Source organism: Helicoverpa armigera, chromosome 11 (genome assembly GCF_030705265.1).
Source record: "Helicoverpa armigera isolate CAAS_96S chromosome 11, ASM3070526v1, whole genome shotgun sequence".
Taxonomy (NCBI): Eukaryota; Metazoa; Arthropoda; class Insecta; order Lepidoptera; family Noctuidae; genus Helicoverpa; species Helicoverpa armigera.
Window position 1 is genome coordinate 7,611,849 of NC_087130.1, and position 27,884 is coordinate 7,639,732.

The 27,884-nt window shown below is 38.1% G+C and overlaps 1 protein-coding gene across 3 annotated transcripts in view; it reads left to right on the forward strand.

Moving 5' to 3' along the window:
• Positions 1-27,884, forward strand: part of LOC110378065 (breast cancer anti-estrogen resistance protein 1) — a 58,248-nt gene that overhangs the window by 20,659 nt on the left and 9,705 nt on the right. The window contains exon 1 of one of the 3 annotated variants that reach the window (XM_064036830.1): positions 26,918-27,080. The exons of the other annotated variants lie outside the window; for them this stretch is intronic. The gene's annotated coding sequence lies outside the window, so the exon portion shown is untranslated. Of the gene's footprint in view, positions 1-26,917; positions 27,081-27,884 lie in introns of those variants that run through there. 3 annotated transcript variants of the gene reach the window in all.

Genomic DNA, 27,884 nt, shown 5'->3' on the forward strand with positions numbered 1-27,884 from the left:
TGCCGAAGGAGTACATCAGGACTGGCATGACCCAACCATTATAGGCGCGAACCTTGTTGCCGCCTGATAAGGAACTTTTTAGGACCTTATTCAGGCGGCCAAAGAAACGCTCCCGCAATGACTGTTTCATGACAGCCACATTGATGCCTAACCCCTCCGCCATACCCAAGTATTTATATGTATCGTTTGCGGAGAGTGGGTTTATTATTAGAGCTGATAATAAGTCCATCACCAGTTCGTTAATGAGGTCCGTCAGCAAGACAGTGCGGTTAGCTCTTGTTTATGTATTCAAAGCTACGATTGCCTTTACCGAGATCAAATGTAAACTTTCTTTCTATTATAGCTCCAAAGAGATACTTAATAGTATTACGATGCTAGTGGGCTAAGGAGGAACGTATCTCAAAGATTAACTTGACTCGCGGTCGGTACAGTTTATATAAGGTCAGTAGAAAGCCGAGGGACCGTTTCAACTCAAGACAAACTTTTTATAAGAATACTTAGTTTGTTCTTAGAACGACTTCTGCCACCCAGACGCTCCACAAACTTCAATATTCTTGTTTACACGAATAACAAGGTAACGACACAACTTCACAGCGTGGACACCATTTTAAGCAACCACATGTCGCCGAAAACATACCTGGTTATGTTTCAATTTTATTTACGAGAAGTGCACTGTCATTATGCCTTATGAGTTTTGCGGAAAGCGGTCCTCGAGGTGACTCGGATTCGTTCGTCCGTATCCTCCCAGACTTATTGCCGTATGCTAATTTTACGACACGATGATTATTTACAGGCGCAACGACTGCGTGTTACCGAAGTGTATGTTTACATTTGTTTTTTTAGTGATTTATAATTTTAATACGTTCATACACAACCAAGAAAATAGAGCCTGTCAGTAACAAGAGTATAATCAAACAATTTATCTCGAAAGAAATTAATAATGCCCATTTTTGTGAAACCGTTTAAAATTTTATTAGCGCCCGTAAAAGGTGACTGATTAACAAAAATCCGTAAAAGGCGTTTAGATTAGGAAGATATGCATCGAGAGCTATCTCGCGGCAGCTGGTTATCTCGACATCCTACAGGAGTCAGTAGCGGGGTCATCGCCCCTCGGAAGTCACGTTTCTGTACAAAAACTCCGACGCAATAAAGCATTGAAATACTCCTCATCTGTCATGTGATCCAGTGCCACCCCGTGACGCTTATGCGTTATAACTTAAGGCTTACTGTCACACAAGTAAAGGCTGTTTATTGAGGCCTTTAGTGTGCCGGCAGTCAGGGCACCCTTTTGTACGGCGCACAATATAAATGTTGTTATTTTATTTCTTAATGCTAGTGTGATATTGAAAGTTGTGTTCTTTGTTGCAGGTATGTACCAAGAAAAATTGGATTGGATGGTAGTAATCAGTAAGTTCTCATGCATTGCCACTGATAAACAAATGAAAGAGACAAACTAATATGTGCAAGTTTGGAATGTTGAAGAGTCTATTTTTCACATTCTTACAAAGGAATTTTTGTGAGACAAACTCATTCCATAATAAGGAGCAGAATTGTTCTCAGTCGTATCAGTTACGGTGGTGAAGGTTATAAAGACGTTTCTCGTTCGTTGTTTTGTGAAGCTCGCGTTGACTTGTATCGCGTACATTACGAGGCTCGGCGCCGACAAAGTGCGCGTCGGCGCGGACAATCAAATCAGTCGCGACAATTTCTCCGGCGACTGTACCTTTGTCCTTTGTGCTCTCAGCCACATCTCTGTAACCACGCTCATGTCACATATTTGTGACGGTATCCACAATATCTTTTGTCACACTACAGTTTTGCTCTGACAGCTTAACGGTTTTCTATTAAACTAGATACATTCTTGAATAATTATCTTGTTTTCCATTCCAACAATACTTATGCTGAAGAAGGAAGCGATGTAGAGTCACTTATGAACAGCTATAAGATGAATCATATCACAAGTGTCGGATACATGTATGCAATCAAATAGTGCATGGTTATGATTTAGCCTATATAAAACATTTACATGTGTAGTACCACATGGCTATGCAGTCATTCCATCGGGATTCTGGGTCACTTCCATGCGATATAACCCTATCGATTTCGAAAGCTCTTCCAATCCTATTGGTGGTAACGGTCCGCTGATCGATAATCAAACAGGGTCGGGTTGCACATATTTGTGTAGCCCTTATCTCCGCTATAAAAAGCAGGTAGTTGCATTCCCAGAAGTGAAGAGCTCCTCGAGTGAGCAGCGCGGGTACGAGCATTTTAATGGATTCGTTTGAACAACACGGCGGCTTTTTTGTTTTTGCACAAAACTTTTACGAAGAATTTGAAAGAAAAAATGTTTGGACACCACATGTGTCCTCTGGGTTTTTGAAACCTGAGTTAAATTAACGCTTACGATTGCTCGGTTGTCGAGTGTGGCCGGTACCCATTCATTAAATCTGGCGCATTAGCACTTGTCTCATTCAAAGTTTTTCTACCGTTTTTTGTGTGACCTCCGAACCCAAAGATAGCTCAAATGCTAGCGGTTCCGTTGAAATTTGATTCTTTCGGTTTTACTAACTCCTTAGTTGGTGGTCACAGTTAGAGGGGGTCTTTAGATCCCATCGTAAACTTTGTGGTGCCGTATTGGCATATGAAAAACGATCAAGTCTAGAAACATGATCTGTTAGTATTGATGTCTTATTGCCAATTGAGTACTTACTGTGTAAAACGACTTTCTCTTTCACAATAATTATGCCCCTAATTATGTATTTGAAGCGTAAGAAACATGATTAAATAATAGTCGTTATGTAAGTATGTATTAGCTCAACTATGTATGTCGCAAATTGCTTGCAGATGTTTATATCCGGATTTACCTAGACGTTTGTGTCAAGTAATTGGTTTCGTTCGCAGATATTATATTAACGGGATATTCATGTACGTGGAGGTAGAGAGATCAATATTACGTCAGATTACGAGGTGACCGGGCGTGACTCAGCTGGTCGAACGTACGCGAACTTAACAGCCCTGCCTAGGGTTGCCTGCCCCTATTTCGAAATAAGGGAGAACTGTCAGGCGTAACACAATAGATGATGACTGGTGTTAACTTTGGGTTATGTTATTAGAACGATTTTTATTTTGATTCCATACAGATTTGATGAGGTAAGCAGTATCCTCGTAGCCTCAAGTAAAGACGGTGAAATGAGGTTTAATATCATGTGCGCACTTGCATAAATATCTCGCGTTGCTTATCGCTAACGGCACCGGGGTAACCCATTTCACTGAGTTTGCTCTTTGTGTGAGGTGATAAGCAGCTTAGTACATTCAGCACTTCGATACAATACGACTATTATTTTTGCCTGAAGTAGGTAGTACAGTACGGCACAGTTTGTTTTCTCTGAAAAAGTTAAGCTTTGAGAAGCTGTCAGCCCTACATAGTCGCGCCCCGCGGCAAGGCCTGACCAAAGTGTCGCCACATTGAACCTCGTTTATGAAAGGTCACCGAGCCTTTAAATGAAAACTCTCATTTTCATTTTGATAGCATAATATTATGTTAACGACGCCAGCAATTAGTAGAGAGACTACCGGAGGTAACAAGGTGTAAATTGGAGTAGATTTTGACAAAGATGAGGAGTCGTTAACGTAAATTACGGTAGAACTTAATCCGTTTCAATTTAGGAAAAAATATTCAGCGCCTAAATCGCAATAGACTCGCAGGGAACAGATTAAAATAATGTGTTGTTGGTAATTTTAACAGAAGTATCACTTAGTTAGGACGTCTAAAGGGACGAAAGGTCTACTTTAAAAATATGTCTAATCACTAGTACTTGTGTCCCTATATAAAGAGTTGTACGAGCCTGACTTATATGTATAAATCAAGGCTTGATCCGTCACGCGCCATGTGCAAATTCGTTCCGGCCACGGCCGGCCTCTGACTCAAACATAATCATTGGTAATCTTGTTCCGATTGATAACAAACTTAGCGAAACTCGCTGTGAAATTAGTAGGTCAAACACTGCGCACAATGTAGATTACATTCTCAGAGTGACTAGTTGCGTTGCCACTAGGGCTTTCAATACCGGTATTACGGGATCCCGTAATACCGTGATCACGGATATATTTTGGTATTTTTTCAATACCGGTATTGAGGAGCCAATACCGTGATTACGGTATTACATCTTTTTATCATTTTAATTATTGTGGTTTGTTGTAATAAGTAACAGGAAGTTGTTTTAAATAAGATAAATAACTACGACTCGTAAGATGTATGTACCAACTCGTAATCTTATTCTCACACTTCACACTTGTGTATTAAGCGCCAACCCGCCCACCATACCCGCCCGCTGATAGTTCTTCAGCAGGGTTTTGTCTCCCTTTTTGAAGAACAGGACGACAACACTCCTACTCCACGCCTCTGGAGTTCTCCTTCAAACAGGACGGCATTAAAAGCTTCTGGAGCTCCCCAGTACGGGCTTACCTCCTGTTTTAATAGCTCTGTTGTAATGCCATCCTCGCCAGGGCTTTTCCATTTTTGAGCTGTCTCAGAGCGATCTCGATTTCGCCACTGCTGACTTCTGGCAGGTCTTCGGTGAAATGGCGTGTTAATGTGGCTCTAGAATCCTCATTTCCGGGATAAGGTCGAGATGCATGCGATGCGTATAACCGGCCATAGAAGTTTTCCACTTCCGAAAAGACTGCCGGCACCGAAGAAATGACTTCTCCACTTGTTGTGGTCAGCTTCGTCAAGTGGCTTCTTCCAAGAGATTGTACGAATACCTTTGACCCCCGATTCAGCTCAATTGCTCTTTCAAAGTCAAGAGTATTGGAGCACCGGAGGTCGCATCGTACGTGCTTGTTGATCTCTTGGTTTAGAGCCCGCTTAGCTGACGAGGCGGGTTTTCACGTCGTTTCTTCATAATCCCTGACGCTGCATGTTACAGAATCTCGAACCTTCCTCCCTGAGGATCCGAACCACATGTCCACCCCACGTCGAACATGTCGAACCACATATTCGTGGTTCTGGTTAACGTCTGTTGTGGTTTCCACGGCGGCAAATCGGTTCTCCAAATTTGACTGGAACTTTTCAGATCCTGTCATGGTTTGGAGCAGTGTTGGTCGGAGCCTGGCCTTCATCAGACGGAAACGTTCGGCCTTGAAGTTGATATTCAGAGAGCCTCGGACAAGTCGGTGACCGCTACCGGTGTTAAACCTATTGATCACGGAGACGTCTCTGACTATGTGCTTCTTGTTCGTCATGATGAAGTCAATCTCATTTTTAGTCATAGTGTCGGGGCTATGATTGGACGCTTTTTGAAACTAAAGGATTGTGTTTTAAAAGTTGTAATCGATCTAAAATTAAACTCCGATTTCGAATTAGACGAATTCGATTTGACAATATTAAAAAATGTTTACAACAGCCTTTCTGTAGTCAAAGTAACTATATTAGTACTGTACTATACGGGATGCCAATTTACTAAAAGCGGATATTGCGCTAAAATTTATGTTGACGAAGTTAGATATGGTCAAGCTAATGACTTAAGCCAAAATCTTGCAAAAGCACTTCGAAGACGCATAAAGGAGCGACAACTTTTAATATCTGGAGTATTGCAATATTTGCATGACCGACAATACCGTGATCACGTGATCACGGTATTGAAATTTCTAATACCGGTATTGATACCGGAATTAAAAAAATCCGGTATTTGAAAGCCCTAGTTGCCACTTGAAAAATCTTTTGAATTATTCATATATCAAGTAGAAGTTTCTGCGCATTAAACATGGCTTGCAAAATATTGCACTGTGAGAAGATATTGAAAAGGTATCAAGTTAAAGCTTCCTGGACATGGCCGTAACAAAAGAAGCTCAATAATTTTAAATATGTTATGTATGAGGTAGTAAAGAACAAAGATCGACATTAACACAGATTTTAAGGTTTCAAGCTAGGTATCAAACCGGTTGGTTTTGCGTTTCTACATTTAACAAATAACCATTTAAACAGTTATAAAAACATAATGAACCGTGTCCTGCTTTGCTTTGTTCATCTTTAGCTATGCTCAGTGATTCATTGTCAATGAGAAGTCAGCGTGGGAGTTAGAACCATCTTTTGCAAAACCGCAAAATGATTGGAATGTAGCTGGCAAATAATTATTTTTTGACGAAATGTTTGCTGTTACTTCACACGTTTTATGTCTCGAAACGCATTCGGCCATTAACAAAGCGGACGCATATTTCACGCATGAGTGAAAGAATGTTTAATCTGGACAGGATTAACACAATCCGCTTTTGAATTGTGCAACTACTTTATTTAAGTTTAAAAGCTCTGTACTGAAGTATGAACTGTTACCTCCCCCCGTTATGTTCTAAAACGATACCTATGTATGTTCTCGTCCCCACACTTTATTTATTATTCAACAACAAACATTGTATTCGCGAGACCGGAAGGATATTTCCCGCGGCGCGGCGTGCCTATGTTTATGTCATGACAACTCCATATGTTGGAATCTAAACCGAAGCCAATAAAAGCACAAAGCTCCATGACGTCTTTGTGCATTGAACACGTGTTTATTGCGGAGACGCCCCACATGCGACATATTTACATGTTATTCTTAACACTTGCCTTCAAACAGTCCCGTTTTGCCTACCAAATAAACAACCATTCATTGCCGCGGAAAATATAAATCCATTCAAGTTTAACAGTAAAATTACTTTAAATATCCGTGAATATAGTTTCAAAACTGGAATTGGAAGAATGAATCACTTTGTTTCCAAGTGCATTCAGTCTCGAATAAAGTTGTTCTATGAAACTGAAACTCAATAGTGCTCCCTTCAAATAGCAAGTATTTAAACTCTGTCTAAAATTTACATTATTTTATTGGCTTTTTAATGTTTGGTGCGGAACTATTGCGCGATTAACTGTAATTTATGTTAACTTAGCAAAACTCTGCTCAACATCACTCGATGTAAGGATATGTTAGGAAATGCGTTTTGGTCAAGAACCATTCCCGGCTATCTGTGTTTCGAATAAACAAACATTGAGAGATATACAGGAAGATTTGTGTGTGGAACTGGACTTTCTCAATCGAATGCTGCTGCTGGGAGATATACAAAGATCTTTGTTTGCATTAGTAATGCTAGGAGGACCAGGGGTATCAGGTTCATTATTATAATGCCGGTTTGTTTTTTAATTGAACAATAAAAGAAAGGAGGAGATATTTTCCTACTGAATGCGATTATTTATTCACGTTCAAGTAAACATTTCCTCGAACCACGTGAGTAAATTTATTTATGAGAAGTTGGCTATCTAATCAATTCGTAATCGCTGAAGTATATTTATTTTCTCTTTTTACCTCGATGTTCTTGTTCTGTTTTATTCCTATGCTCAGTGCTTGTGCTTAATCACTGTCAAGAATATTGAATAAGGCATCATTATCATGAAATCATTTATCGCATAAGTGACAATGAAGGTCTTGTGATTGCGAATCAACGTGCACCATTTATTGTGGACCATCTCTTGTGTAATAGTCGTGGTAAAAAGAGAAAAATAAAGGTCTGTTGTTAGGGGCATTTCCAGTCTGTGTTATTGACACTGGCTGTAATGAACAACCCTTTTATTTTTGCTCTTGCATGTAAAAAAGGTACAGCAATGAATGTTTCTGCCAAAACTCTTTTTTTTTTCTTTGCGACCTGATTTCGTACTTAAAACAGATCAAACAAAGTTTTCTTTGATGCGGGCTAGGCTTTTGTGATGCTTTATGCTCTTATTTGTTTGTTGTTGCCTCTTCTTGGGCTACAGTTGACGCCAGTCGGAAATTTTCTTTCTTATGCAGTTGCTTCAGAACGATATTGAGGACAATTAAACATTACTTAAGTTTAGTTTGCATTTCATTATCCATCTTGAAAGCAAATATGTGTTTTTTACTTCGTTGATCCATTAAACTGAACATTAATTCCCCGGACTTCATAACGTTCTGCTGATAAAATGGGTCCTAAAAAGTTGGCGAAGACAGTTTTTTGTATCCGAGTCACATTTTAGTCGACAGTTATGAAGTGTTGTTGTGTCACGGAGGGCGGAGGTCGCTATCTGCGGCGAGCAGTCGTGCGTGACCGCTCATCTCGTTACCGGCCGCCCCAGCGCGCCGCCCTGCCAAGCCTCACCCGCAGCCCTTTCTCACCACCTTATAAATTTAACTTAATTATCGACAGTGTTGTCCCCTTGTTCAGTTTTAGAAAGGGGTAATATTTTAATGCACACTCTCAGCGGAGAAAGTAATGAGTTATGACTAGGAGTTAGAAACACTTAATGGTGCCCCTCCCTCTTTCATTATGATTTATTGTGTGCTGTGATTAGTCTGAGTTGAAGTTCAAGTCATGGTGCGTGGTCGTCATGGCCCACTAATCGTCCAGCGATCGGTTGACGGAGATATCCGGACTCATTAGCACGGATACTGACGAGGTTACGTAATATGTCGCGACTGTTTCCAATTAACGTTTAGATAAACTTTTTCGGGCTTTACCTACCCCATTTTTAATTTCCGCAGCACCAATTTGCATGGAGCATAAGCCTGAGGCTGAGTACTCAATCTATTGTTTTCCTGCGAGCTAATTTTGCGGTGCACTTGCCTGACTGGACTCCCTATTTTTTAGCCACCCTCTCGGTTGTATTAACACCCTTGTTTTCATTAGCCCAGATCCCTATTTTAGGCATGTAGGTTACATTACGATACAATATACCTACGATGTTATATTGGCTTACAAAAATAAAGAGGAATTATCGTAGAGGAAGTACGTACTCAAGAGCATGCTAGTTCGAAACACTCCTGCTTAAAGTGCTGAGCTTCGTAAGACACGAACAAGTTTTAGTACTTCTCAACATTAAGTTTTCACGCGGCAGACAAGCGAGAGTCTGCAAGTCGCACTCTCACGCGCTGTATATAAATCTTGGAGCATTTCTCCGCTAGCCGTAAGATCGTGTTGACTCAGCCATCGCTCGGCATTCGCAAGAAAACCTTCCACTGAATAAAAATACTTTCATTGCTTTTAATTATAGCTCCAGCTTTACTCGTTCCTTGAAGCAGTAATTTTTGTTTGATAAATAATTATTTCTGTTCTGTAACGTTATGTACGGAGTTGAGAAACTTCGTACAATGAGGTTTATATTCCTTTGTTGTCTTACCCTTCACAATGTTTTGTTTCATAACCAAGTGTTTAAACAAAACCTTTAAAATGTTTGGAGTGTTTGTCATCATTTTCAACGTCTAAATATAATATTATGATTTATGTCTTGTTTAAATTCTTCATACCAGCATTTACATGACTTACCGTTCTAGTTACGAAAACCCATTGTATTTAAGCTTTTGTACCTAATCCTGACTGCAGGGTTTCAATGTGAAGTTGATTAAGTTATGAAAGGACATTGTTCCGGCTCCATACATGTTCTGCCTAAGAACCGTTCGAATGGAAAGTGACTTCTATAAACTCTTAAAATTATATGGAGTCCTATGAAATAAGTTTTCACGAACGGACACTTCAGGAAACTAAAATAATTACGAAAAAAGTTAATATTTTGAGGTTATAAATAAAAAATAACCAAGCTTGCGTGAAATATCAGAGTAGTGTTATCGAACTACACTATACCAAATATCAACAATACTATGCACAGCTCTATATGTTCTCTTCTAGATCTAGGAAAAGAGATAGTACCTAGTCAAGTTTAAGATAATTCTTTGACAATTATCATTTTACAAAGTTGTATTTTCTGTCTGTCCCTATGAATGCTTAGATCTTTAAAACTACGCAATGGATTTGGGTGCGATATTTTTTAATAGATAGAGTAGGTCAAGAGGAAGGTTTACACCAGAAGGTTTTACATTGCCACCGTGCGAAGACGGGGCATGTGGCTAGTTTTCATAAATGCTTAGAATTTTTATGAAAAACAACTACCTAAATGCTTTTGCTTTCAACGCTACGTTTCTTAATATATAGTGAATCCACTTTGGATTTGGGATAAAACGCATAACTATCCAAAATGGAAGAGTTCCATTCACCACAATTCATAAAATATCGATATTATTACAATAGATAATTATTTATTTAAATGATTGTTACTATTTTTATATTAGACAGTTACCTAGCTATCTACATGCCATAAGGCGGGAATCGAACCCGCGGTCTATTACCAAGAAGGCACAGACCATACTAAAAATGTCATTACCACACAAAATAATAACAGTTAAAGTAAGGTTTACCAATAACAATGAAAGAGGTTTTCGAGGATGTGCAATAAAAACAATATTTATATTCAATTAAAGGTTTTTAATCATCAATATTTCTCAATAATATATTATCTAAGAACTGAGCAGGGGGTTCAATTGAATTTTGGTATCTCGCCCAGCTTAAGTAAGAGATAATAGTCATTATGTGGGCACAACATCGTTTGCGTGATGGTAGGAGCTTCTTACAAAGTACACAATTGCGTCCAACAGTGTATTGCATCTTATTATGCTCGACTGCTTCAGACCAACACGTCGTACATATAAGGTCATGAGCTTCAACCTGTAATAAATAAATACAATAAATAAATACAACTCTGCACAAAATACAATAAAACATTAGTAAATGTCAAGTAACTTGCAATTGTGGCAAATGATTTGAAAACCGAGAAATTGTGTGCTTATGAAATAGTAACATTCTTATCAAAATTAGAAAAACACTTTCGTAGACCACTTACCATACGGGGAGCAGTCCATTGTTGTATGCAACAAAATATATCTTCGTTTTCTAATACCAAAGAACCTCCAGCAGATCCACAATTTACACAATATAAACTATATTCTGCATCCATTGTTGTAAATACAACTAAATTCGATCACAGACAGAGCAATATCCGAAAATGCCAGGAAAATCCAGTCCTTTACACACAACCGAGTCGACCAAGTACGCAATCTAATCGGATATCCGTAATCAAGCCAAAGTTGTTAGAATAAAACCATGAAACGCATAGAAAATCACAAAAGAAACGATCGTCGCAAAGCAATCAAACTGACAACTAGCAAACTGATTGACTGAAGTACACCAGTGTTGCCAATTACGAAAACTATAATACTCCAATGCACTCCAATGCCAAGCTAGAAAATCGCGATTTCGCTTAAAAATATAGATTTCTAGCTAGTCAGTTTAGTTGATCGTTTATTTATTTAAATGAATAAAGTGTTACCAACTAATTTTAATAACCGACTTCGGAAAGGAGGTTCTCAATTCGATCCGTATTTACCGAAATCGCGAAAACTTCCGAAACTGGCAGCACTGGCTGACGGAAACATTTATAAGGCATCAATAATTGTGAAGCAACTTTTTATTTGGAATTTAATTATTTGAAGTGTCCGTGGAATACTAAAATATGTTTCAAACAATAAAAAAATAAATGAAAATTATAGTATAATTTATATTCACATCGGTTCTTAGGCCAAAATTGGACAATGTCCTTTATTACAATTCTTTTGATTTCGATAACCTTAGAACGATGTTCGCGAATTCGTTATGCGATGAAATTCTTAGCTAATATTAAATTGAAAGCCAGTTTAACTCGTTACTTATCGGTTTGCAAAAATAAATTGGTAATTGTTCGCACCTCTACACCTGTTATTTTTTTGTTGATGATTTGCGTGATTGTCTATTGTTAGCATCTTTGAACGTTGAATTCGTTACCAAGAGCATTACGATATAGGGGACAATAAATTCACGATTACTTTCTAAAATAAAAGATGTACCTATGGAGGCGCCTCGGTACGTTAGATCCATACCTAGATTGTGCTTATAATCTAGTCGCTGTATCTTGTCAGCAGTATTTACTGAGGACCCTTCTGAAGAAGCTAGGGGTTAAAAATAATCCTGCGTCTGGGATTAAAGCGCCTGCAGGTGTCTCGTCTCTATCTAAGATTGTAACGTATACAAGCCATTTTAGTTTAGCCCTTATAATCAGACGCATTTGGTTTCTTAGCCTTTGTTAGCTTTTAATACAAAATCGATTAGGCTTTATTGTTTACCGAGTGGATTTGTATCAGAATTGTAATCTTGAGCTTACGGTTCGCATCTTGCATATACTTTAGCGTCACTATCACCATCTTATCAAATTGCGTATTTTTTTAATTAAAGCAAGATTTAACTAAGTAGTTGTCTTGGCATCGAGAATGCTCTTATCTGTTCCGCGTGTGGATGTGGTTGCATTTGTAATGCATGGAAACTTAAATTGGATATTTGCTTACTTTTTAAAGTCGCAGTTTGTATTCTTTTGGCACACAATGGCATGTTTAACATGTTAGTATGGTGGCTGGCGGCGGGCTCGGCGCCGGCGCGGGCGCCGCGTATCTTAGTATTCCTTGTATCGCATGTCGTTGGACTATTTCTCTTACGCACAGCGCCGACGACGCGCCGCCGACGCACGCGCAAGGTCGCCGGGTGCGCGTCTATCTCTGACGGCGCCTGCCATGTCCTGGCAACCGAATAACGCTCCTTTGTCCATACACCCGAGCACTGCCCGTTCGTCCTTACTATCATCTCATATTAGCAGTATATTACTGAGCATGTCATCAATTTGCTTTCGCCATTCGTTGCATGTAAATAACAGGACTCGAATGCATCAATGACGGTATTCGCTCCTGCGTCAGATTGCCGTTGGGTCTATTTTAATCATGCTATTGAACTAGCTGGTCCTAGCTATTCTTAGGAGAATTTCTGCATATTCTATTTTGGATAGAGGGATTTTCAAGGCGCACTCGTGGTGATTTACTTCCACTTTCGGTAGATTTGCTAAAAACATTTCTGTATTGGAGCGTGAGGACGTTGACTCACAGCCGGCGCACTTACTCTACCTTATTTGTCATACGGATAAGGATAGCTTGGGGTCGAATCGACACTTGTTTCATGGTCGGGCACTCGGCTTGTTTCTTCATTCACTGCTATTTAGTTTTGCATTATAAATGAAATTCAATGGTGTTTTCATATTGAAACGGTAAAATTATCTCACGTCATTTTCCGTCAATAATAAAACTGAAACAATCGTGGAAAATGTTTGTGGTTATTGTGGTAAGCCAGTACGGCGCCGCAGAATCAGAAGGTTTTATTTATTTCAGATGACATCACAAAGCACAGTATTGATGATTTGCGAGACCACATCTCTGGGTGTTTGGATTTTATCCAAACGCATCCCTAAACAGTAGTTTTTGCTGAATGGCTACGGCAATTATCTTCACTTAGGTAAGTCATCAATGACATCCCAGCTTAGAACTACAATATTGTTTAGTAACAGATAAAATGTTTGATCTATGGCATATTGTTGTTCAATTCATCTGTCTGGCATTGAGTGGCTAATCGATATAATAGATAAAGCGCCAAGTGTTTGAAGTATCTTATTACTGGGGCGTCAGATATTCGCATTCCTGTCTGTTTTGTGTTACATGCAGATAAATGTACTCTGCCACATAATTGCATTTCGCAGTTTATCCTCACACAATTTTCTATTGTATTATATCTGTTCGTTTTATCAATACTTGTGGTATTTGTACCTGTTCCTACAATTTACAGCTGTGTTCTTATCTGAATCAGGTCTAATTGCAATTGGATTGAGATTCGTTAATCGTTAATTGGTTGTTAGTAGCACGGTCTTTACATTCTAGGTAAGATTTACAATTATAGCGCAAAGTGCAGATTTATCTTGACCCTCTCTGTGGAAATAAACAACATCTAGTTTTTCTTACATTATTATCATCATGTACAAAATTATTACCTAGCTATTATGTTTCTTATGAGTTTTCCCTATGGGCTATGAATATTTTACTATACATTGTTCTCAAGGCTACTCCACTAAGGATAATAGAGAAAAACACGTGCCATTGACAGTTTTATTCAATAACGTGACACCTACATTAGCAAAATGGAGTAAGAAGTAAGTATAGACAGTTACGTGTTGCCTGCGGTTTTCCTCTGAACTTAATTCACAAACAAGTTTATATTTTTCTTAAGGAATACAAGCACTTGAAGCTGTATTTCAAGAATGGTTAATTTTCCTGTTTCAAAGCCAGATATTTAGGGAAGTGTGAACTTAATTTGTTTCCGCAGTAATTGCTAGTAATTTCTCTTCGCATTAACCTCTTTTTTAACTTTACCTTGTTAATTGACTCGTGAACATTAATATTACACCTTGACAGTACTCTTGGCGTACTTGTCCCTTGTGACAAGCTTAATTAAGTAATAACAGCATTAATACTTCATTTGGTAGCAGTTGAGTGAACAAGTTCTAATTACACTTATAGGTAAGACAAGGTTAATTTCCACATATGGGAGTCTAGACAGACGCGATAGTCGAGACACATTCCGGCATAAAATTAATCCTAGATAAGTAGATAGTTTTCGTAATTACTTAGCCAGGTATCTAGGCAATTGAACACGGTCATGGCGTTTTTCCTAATTACGGTTGGTTTGCTAGTTTAACTATTAAATGAAACTTAATTGCACAGAAACAATTTAAGACAGCTGTGTCCTATGTAATTCTTATTAAATAACCATGACCCCTACTTATTCTACGTAGATATTTTATATCTACAAGTGAATATTCAGACCATATCTATTATTAAGTTGTCAGTAGTCATTGGCAGAGTCCACAATTATTACATTAGGAATCCACCCTCATAACATGACACTGGAATTTTTATACAGAGAATCGGCTAAACCCGCCATCAATCGCAGGCACGCGTGCCCCGGGTAAGCCGGCCCAGATTACGCTGACGATGAATGAACCAAACGAGTGAACATATGCGACCCTCTGTTTGCCGTGACGAGGGAAATTGTGATTACATTCGCGTTTATTACGCTATTTCGTTCCATTAGGGCACTGTTTTTATGGATAAAGCCTGATACCGCATTAAGTAATCCATTCGAGTTATTGGTTTGGACAGTTCGCTTACGCGTGATTGCGTTTGTGAAATCATGTCCTTGTGTTTTCGACAACAATGTTTCAAGTCTCAGTGGGTTGAATATTAAATTGTTTTCAGCAGAATTTCCACTGAACTTTTTGGTCGGGAATGGTCAGAATCAGTGTTAAACTAATTTTTAACAACCAGCGTGTTTGTGGATGCGGTCAATGGTCAAATGTAAAGTGGTGTTGAACTATTTGTTCCGTCGACGTCAGAGCGAAACAATGGCGTGTAAAATATTAATATTAATAGTGCACGTGGTTGAGTGGTTGCATAACATTCGCATGACAATACCACACGTTCTACATGGTGTTGCCTGTTGTCTATCTATCTTCATCGCCTATTTACGTTCAGTTATGAGGATCACGACATAAACAGTCTGTGAGGTCTAAACCAATGTTTGTCCAATCTCGATCGTTATATGTACACGAAGCACCAAAAGCGAGTTTTTATGAGTGTTAGTGTGGCAGTTCGGCTTATTTATAGTTTGGGCGTCAATCATCGTTCACTCGCGCATCATTTCTGCGCGACTGCAGCTGTACTCCGATAACAAGGAGATATGGACTTGACGCAGGATAATAGAACCCAATTAACTGCTATAATTATTCCTGTTTCAAATGCCGACATTATGCGCAATTTGTGGTGGTCCAAAATTTCGCAACACTAACTTATCAATCGCTATGCTGCGTTGGATTCTAGGAGTTTCCGATGAACCAAACTATGTCATTGATCCATTATAGCTAAAGTTATGTTGTATAAGTTATCTAAGCTTAACTTGTTGCCACAGTACGTACCTATCTAAATTATGATCGTGCAGCCAGCAAAGTTTGAGAACAATATCGACCGCGGCGCGTCCGAAACGGTTGTACAATATTTTCATCACTTGTATAGTACTACAGCTCCCCTTTTCATCTTCAAACCTTTTAAGAGGGATCGTTCAGAAGCAAAGCGGAGTGAATTTTAATCTTTATTTACAGCCCAAAGAGTCGATTAGCCGATCTCTCCCGCTTTTGCGTGAGTAGCTGCGATTGATAGGCTTCACTGAATTCGACTATTGATTGATTTTTTTCAAGTTTAATCAGAGTATGGAAATATCAATCTTCTGCAAGGTCTAGATAATAGTCCCAAATATTACTTTATCAGGTTATATCTGACAGTATTGTGATTTCAGTTGAATGATTGAAAGTATTCAGTTATTTTAAGTTTGCATAATATCGTTTGACATTGAAACTGGAAAGTTAGAAACCTAGGTATTGTGTTTCTTTGTAATCAAAATTCAGTCAGCGGAATAGACTTTTTGTCATTTAACCTCTAAAGCGTACGTGTCCACGTTAATATGATTAGGTAAAGCATTAGTCATAAATTCTTAAAGTTCAGCATATTACAAAATGCCTATATATTTGCTTACCTACCTATTAGTAACGTCATCAGCTTTTGTTACATATTTCGTCATCTTTTTATTAATAAAAGATTTGTTTTTGAAAACAACGTTTGTGGCCGTTTCTGTTTAATATACTGAGATATTATTTTCGTTAGGTACACACGGTTATACATACTTAAATTGAAACGGCTATTTTCAGAAGCTTGTAAACAAACAGAGCATAAATAACTAATTTCAAGCGAAATCAGTTATTTCTCGTTAATAAGTTATTTATTTAAGAAATAACTGAAAATAAATTCGAAACATATGTATAATACAAACCACGTAAAAACGCTGTTTTTTCGCTAGCACGCAAAAATTATGTGCGCTTCGGCGGTTTTTTTGCACGTAGGTACGTACAGTGACGTGAACGTCGGCTGAGTATCTACGCGAGTGTGAGTGCGTCGCACTCGAGTGCGTATCGCAGATTGGAGTGGCTGCCGCTGTCACGTCAGACATGAGTGCGATGTCGATGTCAGCCCCCCGCCCCTTCTGCTCCTATCTGTCTGATGTGCAGGGCTCGCACTTCCTAGATAACGAATATCCATTATAGAGATAGGAAGGAATCTTTGTTTCAGTTTTCGGTACTCAAATATAGCTCTGAATGACACAGCTGAATTGTATCTAAGGATGTCGTAAAAGTAAGAACTAAGAAGTTGCAAGAAGGTACCTAGGTACCTAACCCAGAGCTTCTACAGGATCTACAATAGTAGGTTTATTTTTTTGCAGCTGTAGCAAAATTCTTGGTATCTGCACAATTCAATATAAAACAATATTCATAAGGCGATCAATAGGTCAATAGATTTAGTCATCACACCTACATTTTCGGCAGACTTGCAAAAAACCTGACCACTTGATTGCCTATAATTGGTTTACAAAGGCCAAGATTTTGGGATTTCCGTGATTCGGGAGTTACCAGGAAAAGTCTGATTGATTGTAGGTACCTACATTAAGGGGAATTATGTAAGAAAACCTTTGTGGCAGCCCTAGACAGTACATTTCATATTTACGCTCACGGATACAGGCATAACGACAGTTTAGGGATGATTGAATATTATCTGAGCATGACGACGGTGCGTTATGTTATGTGCAGTTACTGCTGATTTGTTACACAGAAATATACTTACAGTAACGTTAGTAGGGTTAAGTAGTCTCACTAATGGGCTAGGATTATGATATTCTATTACGACCGCTCGTGTCTTTAAAGTTATGTTGACGATTTTGCAACTATCTTAGAAAATTATGTGGTTGTATGTAGTCGTAAAGTTCTTTATAATACCTACTAATATATTTACCTAAGTAGACTATAAAGCTATGAATCAACGAAGACTGGTCACGTTCTGTAACAGATGTAAAAGATAAAACTTAGAATATCCTGACTAATAGCGCGCTGTTCTCGACCCTAACAAACAGAAACAATTTTGTTACCATAAACTAAACAAAGGCGCTAAACCTGAGGTAATAAACCTTTATAGATTTAATCACGATTAATATGGAGTAGAGCAATTTGTTCCGAAATGTATTTGGGAGCAATATTGTCAGATAAATTGGTCTAACAAGAGCACAAGTTATATTAAATTGCTACATGGGAGCAAGTCTATCCAATTCCGACCTCAATAGGAAGCGAGGACGTATTGATGAGTGCAATATCACTCGCAATATCCTTTACACAAACTTATTGGAAAACTAGCCTCTACCAACTGTTTTACCCGCGTCCCGAGGGAACTACTTCATGCACTAGGATAAGAATTCTAGCTTTCTTAATAAATGGGCTATCTAACACAGGAGTCATTTTTTAAACGGAATCTAATAGTTACAGTTCCTGCGATTAACATTTTTAGACAAACAAACTTCAGATTCATAATATTAATATAGATGTTGTAGTCGTAGTCCACATTAAAATGTTAGTCCTTAAACGTTTCTGTTACAATTTAGAACCATTTAGGTTGAACAGAACACGCAACAATCATTAGCTTGTTTAACAAATTGATTGGCCCAATTATTTTGGTTGAATCATGCGATCGTTTACTTGTTCTCTGTTGTATCATTAGTCAAAATCCAACTTGATTGACAGACGCATGTAATCCTGTGTAGGGATGTACGTGGCAGGCACCGAGGGATAGGAGACGTCAGCAGAATTTGTGATATCGGGACTGAAAAATTGGTGAGGGATTAGGGAAGTTTTATTTCATGTTGTTTTATTTTGGAGAGTGTTGGCAATAACAGTCAAATTGGTAAGGTAATATTTCAGAGTGTATTTACTGAATAATATACATAATAGGAAGAGGGGTCAAGTCAATACAACCGACATTTAGTCAACACATAAAAGCTTAATGTATTCGAGATCATGTAGCAACCATTCGGCGAGAACAAACACTTCAATTTAGATAGCCAGGTACATCACTAATGCTGTTGACGGACGTACAGAAGCGACAGTTCGACAGGTCATTCATCAAACCGTCACTGGGTCGCTTTGCCTGAGCAACACCCGAACATCGATGGGTGCCGCCGCACTATCGCTCCGATGGATCTCACTAAGTAGCCATGTTCCCACACGCAAGATTATCTACGTTATCAACTCAAGTTACGATCGAGGATGTTTACCATTATGATACGGCTACATAAGCTTTAATTAAGCGACTATGTCCACACCACTGGACGTCCACAGTACAGCCATTTATTTCGACTTGTATGTCTGTAAACAACATACAAGACGTCTTTATGATTTTGCAATCAACCAGCGTGAACCAAGATTAGATTGTTTGATTGGATAAAGAGGGAAATTTAATTTAACCAATTAGGTGTTACTGTGTTACGCAATATTTTCAACATTAATGACATGATCAATAGAAGAGATTATTTTCTTTATGCAGTTTATTAATGAAGGAAACATCTTATTCAAAAGGCGTCGCTAAAACCTCGAAAATTCAAAAGAAGTAAGTACCTATAGTAACCTACTTAAAAGTTTTTTTTGTAACTTCGGAAGAGGCTTCATTAGAGTCCGTGAGCGAGCAACAAAATGTAATTGGACTTCACCTTTGTGTTACGGATCGGGAGGATCACTGCTCCCGAGCTCATTCGTCGAGTTTAAACAAAAGAAAGTTATCTAACAACCTCCCAAACTCGCCTTCGGTGTGATGGATTAGAATTAAGTAGCACCGTCATGATTTATTACAAGACACCAGACCCTAATGATAGATATGATACTCCGTCTCAGACTACCCCTGCATGGAGTAAAAACAAAAGAATAATACTTACTTATAGCTCATAAAGTAATCTTGAGTCAAAAGAACCTTTAGTGCACAATACGGCGCTATACATAGTATACATTGTTTGTACCCTTAGGGGAACGAAATGGTACAGTAATGAGAGTACTCCACATCGGTCGTTCGGATAGAAAAAACGCGGAGGGTGCCGACTTTCATCTCGCCCGGAGACCGCTCGCCGGGGGAGTTTGTACGACACGACATCCAATACGGACCAAACAACTGTCCTAGTATTCAGACCTTTGTTATTATAAAACCGAAAATTATAATACTTCATTTGAATAAAACCTCCAAGTATATGTACCTCATTATTCCGAGTTTTCATTTATAAAGCGGAATATTTAGACTGAAATGTATATAGCAGTTTATTTAAACAACATTTTTAACCATAATTTGTGTTTGTTTATGAAATTCGAAAAAGGAAAACGGAACGAAATAATATTTTCTTCCTGGAAATGTAGGTAGATACCTACTCATATCTATAATATAAAATGTCATTAATGTTGAAAATATTGCGTAACACATAATATTAAGTAAAATGTAAATAAATCTACACAGAAATAATACCTACTCAAATATCTAAATATAATAAGATTTTCTACATTTAATTCAATATTAATATGTTTAAAAAGCGCTCTTCGTCCTCTCCTCTAAAAACTAACTTTGCTGTGCCCGACAGGGTCCATAATTGTTTCTTTTACTTTTACCCATCAGCCTGTACACATTATGGAATGCAATAAAGTTATTGAGTATTGAGTATTGAGTATAATATATATGTTACGGGTAAAGCTAGAAGGTGGAGTAAACCTAGGTTTACCCGGGTTGACTTAGTATTACCCAGGCTTCTTGGGTAAAGTCCGAATAATAAGTAAAATAAATTTTACATTCGGGGTTTACCCATGCTCACCTAGGTCTACCCAACTCTGACTGGGTAATGTTAGGTGTTGCGTAATTTTCGAGCCCGTGGCGTTACTCTAAAAAGGTTTAATTGCAAAACAGAAAGTGCCACAAAGAAGTGTTCATGCAAAGCTGCAGGAAAATTGTGCAATTTTAAATGTCACAGCAGTTTATCTTGCTCAAATAAATAATTTCAATTTGAACAACACCGACCGTTATTAGTTTTTTTCTATTAAAGCTATTAAGTTTATGCTCTTCAAGCGATTACGATAGCCTGTATATGTTTTTTTAAAATTATAAATGTTTAAAATGATCTTGGATTTTCATTTCACTAATTAATTACACAAATTTTTAACATTACCCAGTCAGAGTTGGGTAGACCTAGGTGAGCATGGGTAAACCCCGAATTAAAATGTATTTTACTTATTATTCGGACTTTACCCAAGAAGCTTGGTTAATACTAAGTCAACCCGGGTAAACCTAGGTTTGCTCCACCTTCTAGCATTACCCGTAACATATATAATATAAAAATGAATCGCAAAATGTGTTGGTAAGCGCAAAACTCAACAACGCCTGGACCAATTTGGCTAATTCTTTTTTTGTTGTGTTTGTTATTATCAGGAGAAGTTCTTATGAAAAAAAATAGGGTTAAGTAGAGAAGTCAGTAGACGGGAGCGAAGCCGCGGGCAAAAGCTAGTTATCTATACAAACAACCTCAATACGGGAATGTGGAAACTAAAGGAAAATACTATAGAACGAGACCTACATAAATACATACTTACTAAAAATAACACTTAGATATCACAGACAAAAATTAAATTGGTGATGCAACAATTCCTAGACATCGTAAAAGGAAACCGACAGCCAGACAGCATTACGTAGATCACATGAAATATTGATGAAGAACTACAAGTTATATTACTATTCCGGTGCAGGACTTCTATAATGTATAATATAGTAGCGTCGTTCTCTCCTGGGAGTCGTGTGTCCGCTTGCGGACAGCGGTCGCCAAAGTTTGCAATGTTGTGCCCACTAAGTGGGAACCCAGAGACAGAACCGCTTTGTTTCAGTATTAGTTGCAATCACTTCTCTCGCTGATTAGTACGAGCTTGCGAACCTGTTCATTGGTTTCCAGTAATTTATCTTGCGGTTCTTGCCTGGGCGCGCTTGTAATTATTTGCCGTCCTGCTATTCCAAGGGAGAATGAGTCACTAATAAAATAAATACGTCTATACCTCTGAGGCTTACTGTTTCTCGGTTACCGTTACACAGACAGGACTTGTACACATTAAAACAGATATTCAGCCATTGTTTTACTTTCAATTTATGATCCTTAATTACTGGATCGGCGTAAAATAAATACCAAGACATTTTTATGACTTGACAGAAATATTATTGTAAATTGAAATCGTTAACGAGCTATTTTATATGATGCCGTAATTTATTGCCAACTTTCTAAACTTGATCGCAAAATATATTTCTAGCCATATAACCCGGGTTAGAAAGTTTATTTAGTTAGCAAAGGCATTAATGCTAAAGATATTTACCTTCGTTCCGCTTAGTTAGTTGTTTGAAATGGCAAAGCTTAGCTATAAGTCATGTAATATTTCGTGTTAGATTATGTTTGAGAAACGGTGGTCTTAATTTGGTGCCAAGCATCTAATGCATAATCCAAAGTAGTGGGTGCCGCCATAACGCAAAGTTTATACAATGCGTCACATTAATCTAGATTAATGTTATTAAGGACCACTACTAATAACGTTAAGTTATGATTACACTAGAGCTAAATAGGATAATATGCGTCTACAACTCGTAAAGCTCATGAAGACTGAGGTAACTACTTAATGTTAACTAAAAGTTTTCCCAAAACTAAAGGCTGGAAATAAACTGTACCTCGCCTCATATTCACCGAAAATTATGAAAAAAGGAAAGCCCAACTGAAACACGTACCAAATGATTGTCGCGAAAATATTTCAGCAAATGTTTGAAATAACTTCGAGGATTTTAATGAAACAGTTAGCAAATAAAGCAAAACCCGTACGCGACTGTGCGGGCTGGTTTAATCAGAGGCTCTCGAGACGAGGGCACAACTGTGCATCAGACAAAATTGTTTGAAGCCGAGTCGAGAGCTCGAGAGCTCCGCGACCGCCACCGTTCGAATCGAGCGACGTTGTCTCGTTACACTAATTTATTAGGACACTAAGTCCCGACACGATCACGATTCGCAAAACGTGCTGTCACAATAACACAAAACTTAGAACGTTACAATACAATATTAACTATACTTCTCTCTACTGTTACATCAGCGATACACACTAGTATGTTGCTAACTGCGAATTAATTTGGTACCTAACTCGCTATCCTAAAATCTACACCTACTATAAGTAATATCTGTAAAGTAATACTAAGATATCTGTTTTCCAATTACTGGATAATTACGAGTAGATGCTAGAAATCTCAATGAAAGTCCAATGTTATGTGATTCGGAAATGGGGATTTACTTAATGGTGGTAGAGTGAACATGAAATTTAATATTCGAACATATAACCATTAAATGTTAATAAAATTACCTCTGAGACGTAATGTCTCTTTCGAAACATTCAGAAACCTCTTGCTAGAAATTGTAGAGAATATAACTTGCAATAAAACAGACACTAAATAGAAACTTAGGTCCATAGTTTACAAATATAAAGTGATGGTTATGAGTCTAGTCAATTGCCCACTAAATCAGCGTGTCATCTCTTCTAACTTAATATAAACCTAGCCCAATGTTTTACATGGAGTTACACAGTTATCTACCAAAATATCTGCCAAATGTTTATAAATTGTCGGCACAATATTGTTGTCGCTTCGATATGTTTGTAATATTTTTACCAAAACACGCATTAATATTCGGAGCACGTCGTCGCATATAGCCGGGACAAGGGCCCGCTGCAACGTATTGTCCGCGCGATTTGCTACCAACGTGTCGCTTGGGACGATGCCAAATCTACGTTGTGACACAAGCTACAAGTGTCAGACGTTCACTGCTGCCAGACGCTTCTTCCCGACAGATGCATAATTGGGACAGAAATGGGGGCGCTATTAAAAGTTAAAATCATTTTCCAGTGAATAAAACAACAACCATGTTTCAAAAGCTCAGGAAGCTTTCTTCGCGAGGAATTTTGCGTTGAAATCGCCATTGTGATCGTGCCGCGCTCCTTATACAAAAAGTCGACGAACCCCTAAAGAATTGTTACCGTGGTTAAAGAGAGGAAAAAAATCGCTTCTATTCTTTGGCGTCTGCATATCTATAAAATGCACTGCAAAATTGCATCACTCGTCCCTCTGTCGCCCCTCGCCCTCTCACCGGGACTCTGCGAGGGAGGATCTTTTCAATTCGCCCCCTTGGACTTGGTTGCGCTGTTCGCCTTGTTGATGCGGTGATGTTATTCAATTCACCAGATAAATTACATTTTCTAATTTACATGTTTAATGTTGTTTTATACTTTACTAGCTGTAACTTCGTCAAGTTTATGGTGTTGTGTCGTCGTAAGACCTTATAAAAATCGAATAAAATAATTTTAACACTCATGTTTACGTCATAAAATTACAATTATCATAATTAATATGAGGACCGCGTAGTGATTTGGAATTGATTGGAACCTTTTTGGAATAGTTCGATGACATAAAATTAACGACTCATAATGTCTATTGAAGTATATGAGAAACGATGAATAAACACGAGATATTAAATGCTTTCTATTCAACATAATCGAAATTGCCTAACGCGTAGTTAGGTTTTAACACCTACACCAGTATCTTTTAGGAACTTAGGCAATAAACTTCATAAATCTACCTACCCACGACCCACGTATCAATAGGTATGTAAACAATTCTAATTCATACAAATATCTAGGTAACAAGGATTCTAATGAAAACTTGTTGTTAGACATGCCTCGTTACATACAATTTACATTCACGTTAGATATTGTTTATTGTTCAGTTGCGTTATCTATGGCAACACTGGTACACTTGTTCAACGTATCCGAACAATATTTACCCGTGTCTGGTATGTCACATCATGTCAAATAACGCAGCGCTGGGAATATCAACACTGGCCTGCTTCAGTCCTTCGAAACACACGACACACACACAAAGTCATCTATGTATAGAAAGTTCTCACGCATGCCTGTCGTGTTACTTAATTGCTACTCAAATTAGTGTTTCATCGAAGTCAATGATTCAGTAAACAAAACACGGTTAACTGTATTATACGGTCAAGCTTTAGCGTAAATGCGACTTGAGAGTGCAACAAAAAAATTACAACTTTGGAAACAAAATGTGCACTCCATCCCCTATTTCTGGGACTTTTCCATGTGGGATTGTTCAGCCCTTATGTAAAAAATCGAAGTAGAATTCCAGTCTCTAATTGTTATTTATCTGCATAATTAATAACAGCCCCCTCTTCGTTTAGGGAATAGAAGCGTGGTATAATTCAAACATGATATGTACTTTGTTATTTGATCATAGATTCGGCGCCTAGTGTTGCGTGGGTTTATCTCTTGGGATAGGTCATTGACTGTACGTCACCAGTGAGGCAGTACAGCGTGGCATTAAAATCACATCAGTGCATTGAAAGGGAAACTGATTTGTGGATATTGTTGTGATATCCATGTATCTTTTCTTCTGTTATCTCGAATTCTTTTGAACACAAACATCTAGCTATGTAAAGAACTTTTTTTTTAATTTCACTGACAACTGCGGTAAAAACGTTTTCTTATGTGTGTCAACTGGGTCTAAATCACTTGGGAATTCTGCTAAAACTCGTCCACATTTTGCATACACTTGCGGTTATTATCTGACGCGATTATCTCGTCGGATTCCAAACGGATGGCGGCGACCACTTATCCGTCGACTGAACGCTTCTCGAGTGTATCTGTGCGACAGATTGCGATCTACTCCATTTCTTGCAAACCTAGCGACTTACTTAATGCATATATATCACCAGTCAAGTGCTTGAACACCTTATCTTTATGCAAAAAATGATCACTCATATGTAGAAGTACGTAACGCTTTTATTTTACTTCTAAAAAGGCGTCTCAAGTTTCTATTTGCTCGTAAAATCTTGGCAGCCGAGAAGGGAAACTTTTTCTCGGGTACGTGTTCCCATATTTGTAAGAGACGTGCAATTTTTCCTGTTGGATGTTCAACTTTATCGGTAGCTCGTAGCTGCCTCCTGTTGAAAGTTTTAGGAATGAATCATACCTGAGAATCTGATAGCTCCCACTCGTTTTAAAATGACCTCCGTGTAGTTTATTTTCTGGAAGAGGTTTTTGCTATCACATCGTTATAATAAAAGACTCAATTGCCATCAATTGGTGCCAATTTATGACTGTTAGTTAGTTGTTGACCATCAACATGGAAAAACCACAATAACATCTTCCCAACCCTGAAATTAATATAAGGAACTCAAGCTCAGGTGTAGGTACCTGCCTCGGTGATCTAATATAGCAGTCAAATTCTGAATTGGTTTCTCTTCTTTGGAGATCACTTAAACCAATAGACGGGAAATTCTAACAGTTGAAGTGCCGAACAAAAGCTCGTATGATCGTAAAATCTTCGAGAGGTAAGTGGTGAGCTGTAATAAAATTTGCGCTTGATATTGTTTTACAATAATGTGTCTTTAGCGTCGTCTTCATTGTCAAGTTAAGTCATCATTATCATCATTATTTCATTATTGTCACCATTGTCATAATTATTTATAGTATTAGTAAGTCAATAAGCTACAGAAATAATACAACAAAACAAGCTATCACGCGACATTAACCGACGTACAAATCTGGAAACGGAATGTGACATAATTGGATGACATAATGTATTTCATTAATTAATATTCCACGTCTTAATTAGTGCAGTCAGAGTGAGACTAATGCGGGGTGCAAGTTTTATAAGTTTTATTTGTAATGAATAGCTTCTCGTCTAGACACAATCACGAAGCTCGCGAGGCGCCAGGCGTACGCGATAATGTCCGCGATTAACTACGGCTGTAGGTATGTGAAACTATTTTTAGTTAACTGCAGGCTTCCCCATACCTGAAACATGTTTATATGATCAAAAATGAGGCTTTTCTTACAAACTTTTTTTCCAGGACTAAACTATTAATAGAACTGAAACTTACCTAGGTCTAAATACTTTAATGTTAATGGTGTTTATTTAAAATACGGTTGTCATTTAAAATAGTTCCTACATTAAGCACTATAAATAGAAATATGTTTTTTTAGCAGGCACCGCGCATGCGTGTTAACCCTTCGCGTACTACGGGAGTGCGACCTTCGTAGGTCGCCGCCCCGCCATTCAGTCCCCTGCCGCAAGCCGGGCCTCATTGATTTTCGACCCACTATCATATGGCGAGGTCTACTAGAGCGCGAGGACCAGCCACCCGGTTGATTTGGCAATATTTGACGCACGTGACACTTGCATAACTATCGCTCCCACATTTTGGAAAGGGTTCTGAGATCGCCACGCTCTCCTCTTTCCAATGTAGGATAACCTATACATAGGGTATGTACGAACACGTTTAAAAATACGAGTCTGCTAAAGTTCTAGTGAAGTGACCTTTTCATAGAAAAATATTCATTAAAGACGGCTAGTGATTCATTCTAATAAAATAGTTAACGACTAATTGCATTTCATTAAGCAGAAATCGGTTTATTCCAGTTCGTGGATTGAGTGGTAAACAATAATATATTTATTTTTCGAGTGTATCGTCATTTTGCGGTTTACTGGTGGTCATGTTTGTTTAATGTATTATTTCACAAATTTTCAAATATACGCGTAGTTTGTGTGCCTTATTTGTAAGTAGCGAACCAAAACAGGTTGTGTCCTGATGTGATACAACATTTGGAACTGAATGTATTTGTTTGTATTAATTATTATTAGGTATGTCATTTAATTTTCAATATATGGGCATTAAGTACTTACCAAATGACTGAATATTTGCACCCTTTCGTATTACATAGGTACATAGGTATTTGGCGGAATTTGTTTTCGTTTTAAAGATCCTCAAGCCGTAGACATTTCGTAGTCCATTGACTTGCTTTAAAAAAATGCTATAGCTGTAATTACTGATATTAAAATACTCCCGGGATTTTGAACTACCATAAACTTATTCCGCCGAACCAAACTACAAAAGGTCCTTAATACATAGGGAATACGGCTAGACGGTAAAAGTTAAGGAAAAACAATATTTACGAGATCTTGATTGGCTTATAATAATCCGAGTATTATTAAAAGGTCAAGCCAATGACCTCACCGACCTCACGGGTACACGCGGCATTCACGGGTTAAGTGCGTTTATTGTAGGTG